The following is an 18614-nucleotide window of genomic DNA, read 5'->3' as shown; positions in this document are numbered from 1 at the left end:
AAATGTGTTTACGAACATAGAAAACACTACGCAGTTTTTTTTTTGTATATGTTGGTTAAGTTAAAGTTTAAGGGATATTAGTAACAATTTTTAGTACAGTTGTTTAGAAGGAATCCTTTGTATATATGAAACAAACATAGATCTTGACTATTTAGAGTTGATTAAAGTTAAATTGCATTCCCAAAATGCTAAATTAAATTGAATGGTATAGGAAATTATAAAAAGTCACGAAGTACTTCTATCTTTTGTATGCTATTTAAAAAACTGAGTTCATTTGATTAGTTTTAAAAGGCTTCTTATTTGTGCTTTTATGCTCATCTGAAATCTCCAAATTAACTTGCAGTTGGGTCCTTATGTTTCTAACCTTCAATAATTTTTAGTCTTTCAAATCTAGAAGTTTCAGTTATTCATTGTCTCTAACAAAGGTTTGTTTCTTTCCTTCTGGCTGGAATTAGTGACCCTGTGAGTTTTAGATGTGGAAGGCCACTAGGGTGATAGGTTCTTAAGGACCGTGATTCTCCTTTTTATATATCTTATTCTTTCATTTTAGTCTGTCCTTCACCCTTTCAACTCCCGGTGGCATAGATTGCTTCAGTGTGCGAGCTAGCATGTTTAAAACGGACAGCATAATGACTAGGAAGTTAGATTGTTTTTTATCAGAACAGTACAAACATGCAGGAAAGGGGGCTATTCCTCAGTGTGGAATACGCTGCTTCCTGTAATTGTTAGCCTTATTATAAACTTAATTGGACTTAAGAATAAAGTATGGTTTCTTAAGTGCATCGCATTTTTTTTTTTTTTTCTTGTTGGATGATTTAATTGTGAATTTTGGCACGTTGTGCTTTACCCCTTCGTGGCCGTCATTGTCCAAAACAAATTAATCATGGCTTCTGTTTGTGGTTAGGAATTATATTTTCTTGTGTCTATTAATGCTTGAAAAAAATTAAATTCATATGAATCTCTAAGTTTTACTTTAGTGATTAATGAAGTTAAGATTTTACTTTAGGCATACTCTCTGATAAATACCAATTTTGAATGAGCCTCTTCGACAATTTTGTTTCAAGATATTTTTCAAATAATGTGCTTTAAAATATTTTTCCTGTCAGTTGGAGAGTTTTTATTTGGCTGGTTGCACATTTGGGAGTTAAGTGTTGCTGGGTTTTTCTTGCTTTATTAAAATGTCAGTGCTTGAGAATGAGCATTTATTTCCATGCCAAATTAAAGTTAACCTTTAGTTTATATCTTGATTATAGACACACTTTTAGTTTTATTGTTTAGTTTATTGTGTTGAGTTGCCAGTTTTTCCTCCCAAGTATCTTCAACAAGGTTGTTTTTTGAAATTGAGAATATATTTTGGTTGGTCCAGTTACATAAAGGACCTAACTTCGCTTGTTAATCCCAATACTAATCTTTTAGTGAAGTTAGAGATGATCACAGGATTACAGATGGTCTTCAACTGCTCTCCTCAGAAAGTTTTCAGCAGAGCCCTAGGACCATCCGTGGGGAAGAGCTACACAGAGGAGTTAACAGGGAGTTACTACACAAAGATTTTTTTTTTTTTTCCCTTTAATGTTTCGTTTTAAAGACTTAAAAATTTTTTGGTCCTGGAAATGAGAAACGAGCAGTAGTTGAATGCAAATTATGTGTTGATGAAATTTTGCAATTTAGAATTGAGAAGGTGGAAAATAAAATTAATTGAACTTAAAAATCCCAACTAGAGGAAAATGGAGGACAGGGTAGTATTTAAAAGTCAGATTTTGAGTTTTCATTTTTTTAAAGGTTTTTTTTTTCTTTTTCAAGGCAGTGGGGAGGTTAAAGTTGATGATAAAATTTAAAGATTTATAATACAGTTTGTGAGGAATGGTAGTCTGAATCTTTTTGTGGCTATTAGGAAATTTAGTGTGTGACTCAGAAAAAAACAATAAGATTCTTCATTAATGGTTTCAAAAATTCATCTTCATTTTCAGATTTGTATTTTTCATGGTAAAAATTTTTCTTAAAATGAACAAAAATGCTGTAAATTAAAACTTGCTTAATAAACATTTTTTCCATGTAAATGTCTATTTTCTATGCATTTCTTATTGAATGTGTTGTATGTATAGTTTTCTTGATTTCATTTTTGATTTTTTCTGAGAAGCTAGCTGCTCTACACAAGCTTTGGTTTGAAAATTACATGGCTGCTGGTATTGAGAGGACTCTGGCTGTACAGTTTCTTAGAATTTAAGTGCTCCTCTTGTTGAAGGAATCATTGTTGACAGTAATCAATGTCTGTGACAGATTTTACTTGAGGTGGGGTAATTAATCTCTTGGTTTGAAGCTGAGATTCTATTTTTGTACATGAACCCTTGCACTAGTTGTGATAATAAAAGGCCCAGCATTTTATCATCTGCTGTTCTTTCCATTATCCTTCTTCCTCCTTCCCCAGGAGGTGTCACCAGCTATATGTGGCAGTAATGGAAAAGATCATTTGTATTGCGTTCTAGGATATTTATTCAGCATTTATTCTGTACTTTCTAAGCTTGACTTAGAAAAGGTGGTTCCTTTTTAAACTTTACCCAGTGTATATGTTTTATAGTATGTTATACTTTCAAAGGTATATAATAATTGAGTTAATAAAAATGTCTTGCCAACCAAATTTACCCATGTATTGGGTATGAACCCCTTTTCCTAAATGATTTTGAGAATATCCAGCTGAAAAAAGTGCATTTGACTTTGTTTTTTGCTGTGGTTCAGTCCTGGGGCCTAGCCCAGCTCTGCAAGCACTGTGCCACTGAGCTGTACTCCCAGCCTGCATCTGATTTTTTTTAAGTGCTTTGTGTACATCATGTTTCTCTTATTATTGCAGCACTGTCGCTGTCTTGGAGCTGGATGGAACTTCATCAGGTTCCATAAGAGCAAGTGTTTTTTGGTGTTTTGTTTGTTTGTTTGTTTTTGTTTTTTTAAAAAGGGAATTAATTCTGTGGTGAAATGGAGGTAAATAAACCCTACTGCTTTGACCTGGCCTTTACTGAAACATGATTCAGATGCTCCTTTTTTGAGGCCAATTATCTTAGAAATGTAAGGGTTTTTTTTCTTTTGTTAAGAAATTTATACCAGTGAGGTCACAGGAGCAGCTTTTTATAAACTGGAACTACAGTTCAGTTTACTTGAGAAATTCAATGTAGCTAGTACAGTTTGTCTGATTTGTTTGTTAATGCAGTTGTGTGCAAAAATTGCCCTTTTCTGTCAGAGATGGAAATTACTGTGACTGTCGGGTTTTGTTTGTTTTTGCTAACTTAGAAGATAGCCCACTGAGTAACTTTCTGCTGTTGGTATGTCACCTGCTGCAAAATACCTAAAATTCTACTTTAAGTCCAAGGGGACGATGGGTGGGTGGTGGTGGGGGGGATAGTGAGTGAGCCCATGTCGGGGATCATGATTAGAATTATATACGCCAGATTTTTACTTACATGGTTGACAGGACTTTTGTGGCACAGTGGACTTTAGTTTTTCCTGTGATCCCTTTATATGACATCAGCAGTTAATGTGAATTTTAAGCTCAGTAATTTTTTTTCTTGTAATGAGAACTCTGGGAATGCATATGCCATTTTTAAAAATAGGCATTTCTGTCTTGGGGCCCTAAATAGCATTAAATATAATGTCCAAGAGAGATTTCTTATAGCCTTCTTTTCATTTAAGAGAAAAAGAAAAATATTCAGCTTATCAGTCATTAGAGTTTATTATGTTATTCTGACTGTTAAGCGATTGTGAATACATACCCAGTTTGCTGTACGTGCTGCTTTATCACCACTGTTAATGTTGGAATATCGTCATCTGTTTTGTTTGTCAGCTGTGAGAATTTGGTTCCTTGAAGGTGCTCACCTTAGAGCCTGGCATGTGGATACCTGAGTTTTTGTTGAATTAATGAACACATTGACACCCCATATTCTTTTATAGTTTTAGTTTCCCTAAAAACGGAATGTGCATGATTTTTTTAAAAATGAAAACATGGAGGTGTCATCAGAAACATTGTCTGACACTTTTGAGAAATTAAGCAGTCGTGTACAGAAATACAATATTATTTGTAGCACAGTACTTGCCCTTAGGTACTAAAAATAATACTGATTAATCTTACCACTATTAATTTTACTTTATATTTCATCCCCAGCCCTTTTTATTTTTTATCTTGAGATGGGGTTTCTCTAAACTGAGACTGGCCTCCAACTTGTGATCCTTCTCCCTCAACCTCCCAAGTAGCCAGGATTGCAGGCATGTTCCACGACGCCTGGGTTGAATGGGAATTGGAAAGGTGCAATTGCTTTACTTAAGCAGTTTAGTTCCTATTCAGCCCATGAATAAATCACAAAAAGAAAAACTATCAGTGCTCATTTTGGTTCTTGAAAGTTTTGACATTTATGAAATTATGCAGGTAAACTTCTAAAAAAAATTATTTACATATAAAAGTCAGTAATAGATATTGTATTACATGCAAATAGAGCACAATAAATAGGAAAAACTCTTATCCCCAAGTACTGCTTTGGTGTGTTGAGGATAAAAGAAGATATGGATAGTCTTAATTTACAAGAAAGTTGAATGTTGTCATATGTGGCAAATTGTCATTTAACACAAATAATTTTTTTTAAATACATGTGTGTTTTTAAGCCAGCTTTTAAACTATGCCATTACTTAGAAGACCAATTGAAATTAATTGAAACTTAACACTGTCCTTACTGTTTCTTTCCTCTAACAGTAACAGTGTTTAAAGATATGCCATGAATTTTTAAGAAACAGGTAGTTTGTAGAAGTGCTTTGTTTAGGATTCTTGTAATTAGCAAAAAATCAGCTATTTAATGTTCTCATAATTTCTTCAGTTTTCTGAAGTAGAAACTTGTTTGAAAAATTCAGCAATCAAGTCTAACAAAATTTCACTGATGTTTGTACTTTCTTCATATATTGACTCTAATCTATATGTTTTATTTATTTATTTTTTGCGGTACTGGGGATCTAACTCAGGGCCTTGTGCTTGTGAGGCAAGCACTCTACCAGCTGAGCTATCTCCCCAGCCCTATATGTTTTATTGAACTAATATTTGAGGCTTGTGAAGTGAATCAACTTACCGTCATTTCTGTCACATTATTAATGATAAGCAGAATTTGTCAGGTGGTGTGTTTTGGGATCACAATGTGATTAAATCCACAAAGTGTTCCCTTGTTAGGGCAGCCGTATAAGGAAAGGGCATGTGTGCGCATGTGTTTGTGTCTGCAGAGGAAGAGATGCATTGTGTACTGCATTTGAGAGAGGGTGCTGGAGATGGTAAGTTCCAGAAAAGGAAGCCTTTGACGTAATGAAATATTGGCCCAGGATTGAAAAGGTACCGGGTCTTAAGTAAATACCTTGCTTTTGGCATTCGTGTAGGACAAGTCAAAAGACTGGGCACCATTACCTGGCTAGTAACAGCAAGTTCTTTGGGAATCCTTGAAGCTGACTTCATGGTTTGAAATATATAGGAAAAATTAAACAACAAAAATGTATTGCCTTTAAGAGAAGAATTAGGAAAGTGCGTGATAAACACATGCAGGGTTTTTGGTTTGTTTTAAGACGTTCATAAACTTTCGATTTTATTTTATGGTGTCGCAGTTGTATTACAGATAGTATTTAAGAGCTCTGAAGGGAAAAAGAAAACTAGAAGAAAAATATTTCTTTTCAAATATGTTTCAGTGTAGGGAAGGTTAAAGTAATATCAAAAGACAGCCTATTTCAGGACTGCCAGAATCTGAAAGGCAGGGGTTATCTTCATTGCATATGTGCAGAGTCTCAGGTCTGGAGAGGTGGCAACTTGTCCACATGACAAGGCAAGGTTGTTAACTGCTGGAGCAAGACTTGGAGTTTTACCCTTTGATGTATTTTGTGATGTAAAAACTGTAGAAGAACTCCATGTACATTTCCATATATATTAAAAAAAAACTGCATTGTCTCAAGTTGTAAACAAAGAAAAAGCAAATGGCTTTTTTTTTTTTTTTTTGCTAATTTTAGGGTATGTTGAACTTGAACAAATCTGGTCAATTTCTGGGAGGTAGAATATGTATTTTTTAAATGGGGAGAAGAAACTTAAGAGACCACAACTCAGAAATTGAAGGGTCTTTTTGGAGAATTTCAACCTGTTCATGTAAACAACTTTGTTACTAAAGGATGTAGTCTCCTTTAAATATTCTAGTACAAATTAGTGTGCACTGCTATTTTTAATAACCACTTGAGGGAAACCACTCAAGAGGGAATGACATTTCTGATTGAGAGATGTAGCATCGCTCAGTGATTTGAGTCAAGAACATGGTTTTAGGTTAGTGTAGGATGCGCAGGCCAGTGGTTCTCTGTGAGTTGAGCGGAGTGAGTTCCTGTGGTGCAGGGGAGCCACTGCATGACTGTTTCTGATGCTGGCATCGGGAAGGAGGACCGAATGCCCGTTCAGGATTATTGAAAAAATTTAACCAAGTTTCTTGTTTTCTTTGTTACAGTAATTGTATCCCTTTGATACAATTGTTAAATGGTAGGGAAATACTTTTTAAGAAAAAATAAAAAAATTTCAAATCCAGGACAAATAGAGTCCTCTGAAATTTCCTGTGCCGGTTTGCTGCCATCATTGTGTTGCAGTCGTCCTTGCGTTGTTGTGGAGAGTCCGTGCTAACTCAGCATGTGTGTGCCTGCACATGCGCTTGTTCAGCTTGCTCAGTGTGCATAAAGATGAGGAGTTTGTGTCACAAGCTAATGAAACTGGTAAAGTGCTAAGAGTTCTGTGACTGTAGATGTGGGTTCTACTCATGGCTGCAGTGTTAGTTTGATCATCTTGGACAAGATGTGTAACCTTACTGACCTGAGCTTTTTCATCTGTAAATGGAATTATTAGCTTTTTTCTTATCCTAAAATTCAGTAGAGCTGTTCATACTAGAAGGTAGCAGCAGCAACATTTTTAGGTTCTTTAGAACGGAATGAGCAGTCAGGTAAGCTAATAATAAGCACTTGTACAGAGAGCGAGAAGCGAAAAGGGGAGAAAGGTAATTTTTATGTGAATGTTGGCTAGTTTTTATGTACATGAGAATCACTCGCTGCTATCATGCTCGTTGGGAGAAGTTCCACTGAGCTGAAGTGTCCTGCGAGGTTTTCTGGAGCAGTGGAACTAGAGTTGACATTAACAGCTGATGGTGTTTAGTGAGGTGAAGAGGAAGGCAGGGGATGCTACAAGAAGTGGTTCTGATGGCCGCTGTGAGACTTGGTCAGAAAGTGTGTATAGACTGTTGGCCCCGCAAACACAGGGAGAGTAGTGGGAAGTAAGTGAGGATGAGAAGCCTGGAGGGGGTGGTGGTGGTCTTGTGAGGGGCCTAAATGCCAGAATTAATAGTTTGAATTTTATTCTTAAGGTTGTAGAGAATCAGTGAAATATTGGGTTGTCATAATGAACTCTTTGTTAAGAGTGTAGTGAACATATGAGCTTAAGTAAGTAGAAATTAGATGCAGTGTGAAGAATTAAGTGTTGCATGTCCTTAACCCATTAGGATGTTTTTCTTTTTCAGTTCAGAGGAATATACTGAGGGCCTCAAACATAGGCAGGTGCTCTGCCACTAAGCTATAGTCCTAACCCAGAAAAAAAAATGTTTTGGATGGTTATATTTTCTCAAAATAGTAATTAACAAGAGTATTCATTTGCTGAGCTTTCTGTATTTTAGGCTGAAACTCTTCAGAGATTTTTAGTGTTTTAACTAGAAACAAATACCCATGGTTTTTCTTTCCCTCTTATCTACAAGTTAGTGTATTCATTCTGAAGTATTGACAACATGTGGGGCTCATTTGTTTAGTTGTCAGCTCAGTTTTTGGTTACTTGAGAGAATTGAGCTTAATTTCTAAGACAGTTATAGAGCATTGAAGAAATTCTTGACTTGGGAGTCTATTATGGATTAATGAGTTAGAGGAGTTCCATCTAATCTCACTGATCTGTTAAATCTGTGTTACAGAGTACAGTGAAGACTTTTTGGTAACTTTCACTATAGTCAACATCCTTACTTACTTTTACCTATATTTTCTGTTCATTATTTAAAGTACATTAGAGATATCTTGACACTCCATCCCTAAATGTATTTGTCTATTTAAAAATTAGCATTTTTCTGTATAGCGATGTCACATGAAACAAAATGGGTTAATCCTGCACATAAACAAATGACACCCCATGTTTGGATTTCTGTAGTTTTAACCAGACTGTTCTTCATAACTGAGTTGCCCAAGCCAAAATAGTAGTACTATTTGTTGAATCCTGTTGTTTTGACTTTAAATCTTAAAATATAGAACTTTTTTATGCCTCTATTTACCTTCTTTGTCTATGAAATTAATCCTTCATGCCCCGTATATCTAGTTCATTGGAAGTTAGATTTAAAGGATAAAATAGGCCCAAGTGTAGCATCTCTGGTTACCATGCACACAAGTATGCTGCTGTATACTTCACTTTGCAAAGTCAGGAGGTGCAGAGACTGGTTCTAGCATTTTTGAAGTACTAGAGTTAGACTCATGATGGATGGATCCTTCCACTCTAAGGTTAGATTTTTTTTTTTTTTCCCCCTCCTCTTTGGACCAGGAGTTAGTCAAATGATAGCAGTAGATTGCCCCATCATGAGAACTTATATCATGAAATTTTCTAATTCTGTCATTCTTTCTATAGTTATTATTTTGGTATTCTTGAAAGGTATAGGGCTTTCTCTCACTGACAGGAAATGTATTGCTATTTTGAAATAGGTTTCTACTGGGAAAGCAAATAGATGCTTGGTCTTTGTCATTATAGGTTGGTTCCCAAAGTAAATTGTTGACTTGCTAGCTGCCTCTCATGGTGACCAATGAATTTTTTCTGTTTCTGTTTTATGATCTTCATTATGGGTCACGGATTCCATAGACTGAATACACATAAATCTACTGTAATTATTGTTTTTGATGTTCAAATTGTCATAGCTTTGACCATTACTAGTAATCAAAATGGCTCCTGTGTCTTTTGAAATCTTCCTCACTTTCTAGGGCACACTCCCCTTGTGTCTTCCCTGCCCCACAGCTAGAAATAGCCAGTTCTTCAAGGTTCTTTTCCATGGAAATGGTATGAGGGACTTAAACTTAGATGCTAAATGTACAAATGTACTTCATCATTGTTGGGAAGAACTATGGACAGAGCTAGAAGTGTTGATTTTAAATTTTGTGAGTTCATGTTTGTGTTTGCATTTTACTTTGAACCTTACTGCTAATTTCATAATACTTTTTTTCAACATCAAAGCAATGTTACTCTTGATGATGGAATAGTTACTTAACTTACTGTCTCCTACAATATATCCTTAAAAATCATCAATCATATGTGTCATATGTATCATGTATCATATGTATCATAATACATATGATATCCTCAAAATCATATTATTAATAATAGTAAACAAAATTATCATTAAAATTATCTCATCCACTTTTGACATATTACACATTATAGGTATAGCTAGTAACCTGTTCTTCTAAATAATTATAATTTGGGAGGGTGAGATCTTATTCTGTGTATAGTAAATTTTTATTTCGTACCCAATCTTGTTTTGAACTCTTTTTCCCCCTTGCAAGCCCTCTACCACTGAGCTACATACCTGACCCTTGTTTTTGACTTTTCGATGCTGTCACTTAACTAAATTTTTTTTTTTGTTTTGCTGTTTTTATTAGCTTTTAGCCACTGCCCAGCAAATTTGAGAAAAGTATGCATATATTTTTAAATTTGTGGTGTGTGTGTGTGTGTGTGTGCAGATGTTGTGTGTAATTTATAATGGTATGATCCAGAAAGATATTTTCTTTAAAGGGGCTAGTTCTCTTTGAAATAGTGTTTTGTAGCTTAACCATGAAGTCTAGGAACAGATGAGGAAATAACAGGCAAGACATTTTAATGTGGCGAGTTCTTCTGAATAATATCAGTGAAAGAAGAATATGTATGACTTTTTAAAAAGCTTTTAAAGTCCTAGGAGGTATAGAAAAGGCCTAGGTAGGAATTAGATTTTAAAATTGTATTTCTAAGTAGTTGTAGAATCTCTACAGCAATTTTTTTGTATTCAGGAATCTTTTATGGGTTAGAACTTAGGTTCCAGCAGATGGGGATGTTAATGCACAATAGAAAGCATTTAGTGATTAAAATGTGTGGATAAATAACTTGCCAGAATAGAAATTTTTGTTCTTTAAATTTTAAGGAAAGAGTTGTTCAGGAATATGGTGAATAGTGGTTTTAATATTTGGGGTGATGTGAAAAAGTTGGATTGTTTCTTTAAATAATTTGTCTTTTTAAGAGACCATATGTTGTAATGTTGACTGTATTTAACTATAACTGGCTTAGTATTTCAGACTAATTATGGCTATTTTCTGAAATAGTTTCTGCTTTTTATAGCTTTGTTGTTTGAAAGATTGTTTTGTTGGGGGACTAAGTCACATAAAGAGTCTTATTTGTATGTCTGATTCTAAAATCTTGAACCAGGTGATTGATTTCTGTCAATTTAGGAAAAAGTGTGTCATAGCTTACTGATACATGAAGAAAAGGTTCTTTTGGGGAATCATAGTTTATTATAGTAATAAAAATTATCAGCAGTAAGAAGATAATCTTATCTCACTTTATTACTATAGTGTGGCATTATAGCATTCCTTGTCAGGTTTTTTTAGTTATGTAAATATTATATATTTTGCTTTAAAAATATGTCTTTGCAACTGTTGGAGATACTGCTCATTTATGTTCTTGGCTTAGGATTTGGGAAGTACATGCTTTTGTTAATGATTAATATATTTGAATTATATTTTTAATTCATTTACACTGAGCTTTTTTCTTTAACTGTCAAAGCAGTTGTAAAATGCCATTTGCCAGGTCACTTGAAACTGACTCTAGACCTGAGGGAAGAATCTTTTGTTTAACACGGGAACTAGGGAGGAAGTGCCTTTGCAGAACTGGTAACAACTGCATTTTACTTTCTTTCGTACTTGCATTTTCCCTCAGACTATTATTCTCTTTCTGTTATTCCTATAATGTAGAGAATTGAATATCGAAGCCTTTTCAGTTCATTTTTGGAGGAAGCTTGGTTTGTGTCCTCCTTTTAGTCTTGGGAGAAGTGGTGGTGAGGGCAGCGAGGCATCGTAGCACATTGTTTTTTGACCCTTAATGAGAATTACTACTTTTCAGGGAAAGTTGGGAATACTTAGTTTTGTGTATACATTTAAAAGATGGTTTCTTAGTGTTTGTGAGCTTCTGAGAAACTTTAAATTTTTTCCTTCGTAGTAATTATTATGAATTAATATTGTTAAAAAAGTGACATTTATTTTATTCTTACCATAACAAATGTTCTTCATTTTATGGGAAAAAACTCAACTGCATCAATTAAAAGTAAAAAACTCATAATTTTGGTGAATTTCCTTTAATCTTTGTCTTAACCCCTGTATTAATGGGTATAAAAGAATTAGGGTCCTGCTGTAACACTATTTTGTGTTTTCTTTGTTTTTAAATATGTTATTTCTTGAGACTGTCCCCCTGCCATTTCATATCCTAAAATCATTTCACTTTTTAATGCTAATATTTCATGTCACCTAAGTGTGCTAGAGTTACTTAACTGTGGTCTATTGGTTAGACCAATAGAGAACATGTTGCTTTCAGAAAGGTTGTATATTGAGAACAGTTTCAGAAGTTCATTACTCTTCAAAAACTCTTTAGTAACTCTTTAAGTTACTAAAGTTGTAACTTTTTTTGGCAATGCATTTAATCTAAAATCAGCATTATTTCACTGCATTGTAGTATAAAGTAATTACTATGACAACATGTAATTTTTGAGTATGTCAAAATTGCATATTTCACATAATAGTTTTTAATGATCTAATAATTAACACTTTTAATTCTGTTCAGATATTTGAGTCCATGCTTTTTGTGGGATATTATGAGGGACACACCAGAATTTCAGATTTATTCCTTAGGGGTTGTCTGAGCAATTGAGTAGGTATTATGAAAGGTATCAGAAGGCAACAGAGCACCGCAGGGAGGGAGCGAAGGCCTGGCGCTGAAGAACTCCCTTTAGGCCAAGAGGTGTGGATGTTTCTGGAGAAGAGGGAAGATTTCACCTGGCCCTCCAAGGACAGATAGGATTTCAGTGGAAGAAAGGGAGCTGTGTCCTAAACACAGGAACAGTATCCTTTGAGAACATTCTGAGGAGGGAAATAAACATTCTCTATGGGAAAAAACTTAAGTGCCTGGAGTTTATATTCCCTTCTAGGGAAAACAGGAGACCCATTTAAGGCTTCTTTTCTTTTTACCTCCCTCATCGTCACTTTCTGGCGTTTGGTTTAGGTTTTCTTGTCTCTAGCCTATATGGGTATTTAAGCTATCGTGTGTGATATGATCATTGCCATGCTTTGCTGCTGTCTTGCCTTTGTTTTCAGATTTTTCTTTAATTTTGTCTCTTGCTCTGGGTCTTTTTTTTTTTTTCTTTTTTTTTTTTTTTTTGAGGTGGAGTATGTTACCACTTTTTATATCTGTGTTTGTGTTCTTTGACTTTTTTTTTTTTTCTTCTCCAGGTGTGATTTTATGTTGGGTTTGGGAATGTATCAAGTGCATGCAAGAAGAGGGGCTTCTGGATTCGTGTATAAATTCTAGAGTTAATCTCAGTCCTGAATGTTGTTGGTGTTTTGTTCTGTATAGTATGTGGTACAGTTTTTGCCAGTGTACCACTTCCTTTTCCCATCCTCTACATTTGCTTTTGCTAATGTCTTCAGAGATTGCAGTCTTAGGTTGAAAGGGTGAATGAATGTCTACTATTTCACCTCACCCTTAAGAATGGCTTTGGGGGGAAGTGTTTGCAAAGTGTGTTTATTGAAGTACTGGGCTCCAGAAGTAGTCTGAGAATAAGAGGGTGCTGTAGTCAAAGAAGTACTCCTTTTGTGAATTCAGTATGGTTTGACACATTAAATATCCAGAATCTCTAGTTAAGAAAGTTAAATTGATTTAACTGAGCATTTTCTGATACTCCTCTTTAAAATAAGTTTTTTTTTCTTCTTGGAACTAATGTTCTGAGGAAATAGTTTGGGAAATTCTAAAAAGAGGATTATAAACACTTGTGGATACTGGAGAAGGCAGTTTTAAATAATTGGGATCTTCACTTACGTTTTGAATGAGAATGCTGGTTTTAGTCAGATTAAAGTACCTTTTGAAAAAAAATAAATTTCATTTAGCTTGGTCTTTAAGTTTCATCTGAAAGGAAATAAAAAAATGTCCTTTCTGGTTTTAAAATTAAACAGTTGAACATAAACAATCAACCAAATGGTTTAAGTATGGAATTCTATTTAATTCAGATGTATTTGTTATTAGTTAGGCCTGCTGCTTTAAAAGTGTGATGAGCTGTGAGCGTCGCTCCGTGGAAGAGCACCTGCCTGGTTCAGTCCCAGCACAGGAATGAAGGAGAAGGAGGAGGAAGATTTGTCCTCATTTATCTGAGGACAAATACTGAGATTTTAAAACTGAAAAGTCTCTTAAAAGTCACTGTCCCATCTTTCATTATAAATGTAAATGCAGTTCATTTATGAAGGGTATGAAGAAATTTTACAGATTAGAAACTGCTGCTTGCAGGAATGGTTGGTAAGTTGTCTCTTGAGAAGAAATACAGCTAAGTTATGTTATTAGCAAGTAAGAGTACCTTTGGGCTCCATCCTCTTTAAGTAGAATTACATCATGACTGATAATTTGTATAATGTGGCTACCTTCTGTTGTGAATAGTCTTAATCTCTTAAAATTCCATTTTCTTCCTTGAAGTATCTACTCCAGGATATTTTTCTTTTCCTTCAAATAAGAATAAAATTAAGCATCCTGTTAAACTGATGTTAAACCAAAAACATCAGATTCTCCTAGGTTCATGGTAGTTTCCATTAACGTTTTCCAAACAAGTTGAATTTAGGTCTTGGAGCAGTTAAATGCATATTTGCATAAAAGTTTTCCATGTTTTTCACAGTGTAAGTAACTTAATATCTTTTGTTGTATGGGTTAAGGGTTATTCATTGCTCCCATTTCTTTACAGATCTGTAGGTCACTTGTCGTGGAATATTGTAATAAATCTAAGATGAAGATGAGGAAAATGAGAAAGCCAGGTGGTCTGAATGCTCAGTCTGGATTCCCTACCATTGTTAGACTAATATTTAGACATGTTTGGGTTGATGTTCTTTCCTGGTTGTAGTTTTATAGGTTTGGATAGATTTATCTGAATTTCAGGGGGTGATCAGTTGAGAGATATCTAAAAATTTTGTTCTTTTTTATATCTTGGGTTCAAAGGGGTGGGGGTGAATCAAGAAGATGATCCCTTAAAAGAATAGTAATTAGAAAAGATGAAAGATACAAGTTAGAAAACCCTAGGTCTGTTTTTAGGTTATAATTTTAGGTTATAGTTAAGTTGAACTATTTTATAGGAGAGTAAGAGGCATGTTTTTTTTTTTATATATTTGATTTTCATCTAAATAAAACTCGATTTTCCAATTGAAATGTGTTAATATCATAGGATTTGTCCTAGTTAACATTACTATTTTCTTACATGATAATTGCAGATGTGCTTCACGTTGACCAACTTCGGCTATAGAGAAGACTTGAAGCCTGGGAGTGGGAAAGTGAAAGTTACTGGGGCAAGTGACAATAATTAAGAGGATCCTCAATCAGAAATCTTTGATTTTGTGAAGAAAGTCTTTTTTGTTATTAAATAGCAGTATCCATACTCTGACAGTATAAATATGAATCAAAAAGGTAGCATGTGTCTAAATGTTTTAAATACTACAAAGAGAAGTATTACGAACTAAATATATCATAGTAACTAGTTTTAATGTCATTACTTGGGAAACATTTCTTTTGAAACTTTCTTGCTCTCCATATTTTGACTTTTTAAGAAAGATAAAGCTAGGTAGAAGTGTGGATAAAACATGTATCTTACTATTGGCTATTTGCGCAGATTATGGAAGTTAAGCAACAAAACAAACCATGAATTTCTAAGTGGAGTGAAAGGTGGGTACTTAATTATCCAACACTTACACAAAAATGATTTTGTTTTTCACTGCCATTTGGAAATATTCTGTATATTCACTTTCCATTTTTTGGTTAATGCCCTCAAAGTAACACTAAATCTAGCCAGGTGCTGGCACTGTGGCACACTCCTGAAATCTGAGAAATTTGGGAGACTGAAATAGGAGGATCACAAGTTTGAGGCCCGTGCAACTTAGTTGTATACCCTATCTCAAAAAAGGGATGAGGGTGTAGCTTAGTTGGTAGAGTGCCTACTAAATGCAAAGCCCTGGGTTTGATCCCAAGTACCACAAACAAAAAATTGGGAGTTTAGTTAGAGTTTATCCAAAAACTTTAAAAGTATGGTATTTTTTATAGAATTTAATTTCTGTAGGTTACACAATTGTTACAGGTTTTTCCTAGGAGTGATAAGGCAAATCAGGTTGAAGAAGCTAATATCTGAGTAGATGTGGTGGTTGCTTTAGAATTATTTTGCTGTTAGCAGTGAAAAATGTTTTCCTTACAGTTCTTGTGCAGCAGGCCATGGAGTAAAGCACATTTTTATAATAAAGGTGATGAATTTAATCGCAAACTGGCAGTCAAATGGAAATTGCAGACCTTGATACTGGGAGAAAATTGCCTATAAAGCAACTCTTGAGAGAACAGGCTTTAAATTTATCCACCCATTTCGACATTGAGGAGAACATAGGAATCATAGGATATTTTGCTTGGCCTGCTTAGTTCAGATGAATGACACTTGAGTATTCTATTTATAAGCTATAGATAGTTGTCCTAAGAGTTGCTTAAGCTTTATATGTAAAAACTTTAGCACATGTATTTTTAAAAATATTTAAAATATTGCTTTTAATATTTTAGCACATAATGTTTAATTGAAATCCATTGTATGCCATATTATTATATTTTTCCCATGTATATGAGGAACAGAGTACTGTTTGGGTTTGTAAATAACACTCAGTTGATGCAATGTCATCACATCAGTCTTTACTGTTTTACATTTAAGTAGTTTATATTATAAAATGTAATCAGATTGGTGGAATTTCCATTGTGGGAAATGTAGATTTTTTTCATTTGTTTTGCTCTTAAGTGAATAATCCTTGTTATTTCTTGGGGATAATCTAAGCTTTGATTCCCTCCTGCAGTAGAGTGTTTAATCCTGAATATAGGTACAATATAGCATCTATTTTCAGTTGGTTCCCTCCCTATGATACATGTAATAGTCATTAATAGGTAGCCGTCTACAAGTTTAGAGAATTACTTGTGACTGTTGGTAAGTGAAACCTATCCAAGGATGGTAAGTGCAGAAAATGTAAAATATAAAGTGACATTTTTATTTTAATTATTGAAACGGGGTTCTAAAGGGAAATGAGGGTTACTTCTAGAAGATTAATAGATTTTGCTGGAATATAAAACTCACTTATTTTATGGATAGTATAGTAAAAAACATAAGAGTTAACCTATGGTAAATTTGTTTTATTCAGGTATAGAATTAGAAAAGACTTTGGGTTTAAAGCAAATGTGGGCTCTTAATATTTAATGATTGAGAAAGCAAGAATAGAAGGGAGAAAAAGGTTTTTATATATTCAGGAAACAGTTTATTGAGGTTGTGTACTGGAGACCAAATGTGTGAAAGCCAAGAAGAAATAGAAGTATACCTTTTTTAATTAAAATAAGAATCAGTAATTCTGTCATCGAAAGTAGTTTCATTTAAATTACTTTCAGTGCTAGACCTTTGAAAGATTGATGGTATTGCATCCTGAGAAGACGCTTTAGCTTATAATGTTGAGGACATATTTGAATGTTTCTTCCAGTGCTCAGCTTTGCACTGAGAGTACAGTATAAAATAAGTCAACTTCTTCATTCCATTATCAGTGATACAGATGTTTGGGCACCTAAGATTTATTTGGCTTAAGTAAGTCCTGGCAAGTTTAAAATTCAGAGGTAAGCCTAAGATTCATATTCTTTATGCTAGTCCTTTGTGAGAGAAGCATAATTATGTTAACACAAATATTTCTGATCCAGGAAATCTATATGTGGAAAGGTTTATTTTTAATTTCAAACAAAACTTAAAATTCTGTTAAGTTTAACATCCAAATGAAACTAGAGTAAGGTATGTACAAATGTATAATTTTCATATCTGTGTATTAATTTTAGTAAATATTGTATATTGATAGTATTTATATTAAAATATCACTATTTCTGTGTAGTAGGCTGTAAATTTAGTATATTGATTATCAAAGTTTATTGGCTAAATACAGTGACTTGTTTATGAACTGATTCTATCCAGTTCCTATAGATACTGGTGGTGGTGGTTTACTTTTCCCAAATATGATATGCCAACTCCAGGTTCAAACACAACTATTCATGGGATAAATGTGGCCACAGTTGTTAATTCAAGATCTTTTTGGGGTGGTGGGTAGATACTGGGGATTGAACCCAGGGGCTTTACCACTGAGCTACATTCCTAGACCTTTCTGCTTTTTATTTTTAGACAGGGTCTCACTAAATTGCTTAGGGCCTCAATAAGTTGCTGAGACTTGTTTCAAATTTGTGATCCTCCTGCCTCAGCATTCTGAGCTGCTGGGATTACAGACCTGTGCCACCATACCTAGCTTCAAGATTGTTTTTGACAGAGCCTGAAACACCTTAAGTTATCTAAGATCTTGGATTGTGAAAGGATTCTGAGATTGTGTGTCTGAGTAATTGTATAGTTGTATTACCTAGTTGGCTTGAAATTACAGGATTCTCAGGTTGCTGCAGATGAAAATGGTGGTAAAGACCATACTGCATTTTCAAGTTGGCAGAAAACGTGCTTCTCAGTTTTGTTTGCTTATTGGATCACTAGGGTTTTGAGTTACAGTTATGCAAAATACATTACTTGGTTACACAGTATTTATAAGGTTATGTAAAATACATTACAAGCTAGAATGTTCCTTTCCTAAATCCTTTTTCCCAGATTGATTTGAGGTTAAGATAACTTTAAACTCTGGAAAATTGGTTAAACTAAAAGTCAAATCCAGAAGCAAAAAGCTTATGGCGTTTTAAAAAGAGTGTGTTGTGGGAAAAGTAGAGTTCTTTTGCCCCAAATATTTGGGTCATTTTTAATTAACTGTACTGTAGAGTTTATATATTAATAGTTTATAAGATACTATGTATTATGAGGTTGAATATTTGAAAAATTGCTTAGTAAAAATGAGTTGGAAAATTGTAGCTGTTACATTCTTCCATTTATAATGACTCATTTATAAGCAGCATAAGTGCATTTTCTAAGTTGTTTTAAGATTTCCAGATTTTTGTTATACAAAATAATGCTCAAGAAAAATAAGTCAGAGTTTATGTACAAATATTAAAAACAGTGCAACAATAGCAACTTCCTCTTGAACATCAGATACTGAAACTTGTTCTGATTCTCACAGATGTATCTCATACTCACTACTTATTTCAAACTAGGCCAATTGGAATCACTGGTCATCTAAGAGGAATATTAATGTCTACCATATTCGACAATAAAACTAATAGTTTCCTCCTTTTAGTGAAAAAATTCAGAACTTTTATAAAAACTTGGTAA

At 34.1% G+C, this 18614-nt stretch overlaps 1 protein-coding gene across 6 annotated transcripts in view; it reads left to right on the top strand.

Moving 5' to 3' along the window:
• The window catches only part of QKI (QKI, KH domain containing RNA binding), a 138283-nt gene that overhangs the window by 1854 nt on the left and 117815 nt on the right, over positions 1-18614 (top strand). The gene's annotated exons all lie outside the window — the stretch shown is intronic.

The sequence above is a fragment of the Sciurus vulgaris genome (assembly GCF_902686455.1).
Source record: "Sciurus vulgaris genome assembly, chromosome: 7".
NCBI lineage: Eukaryota > Metazoa > Chordata > Mammalia > Rodentia > Sciuridae > Sciurus > Sciurus vulgaris.
The sequence above is the reverse complement of the archived record's forward strand: the minus strand, read 5'-3'. Positions and strand labels throughout refer to the sequence as shown.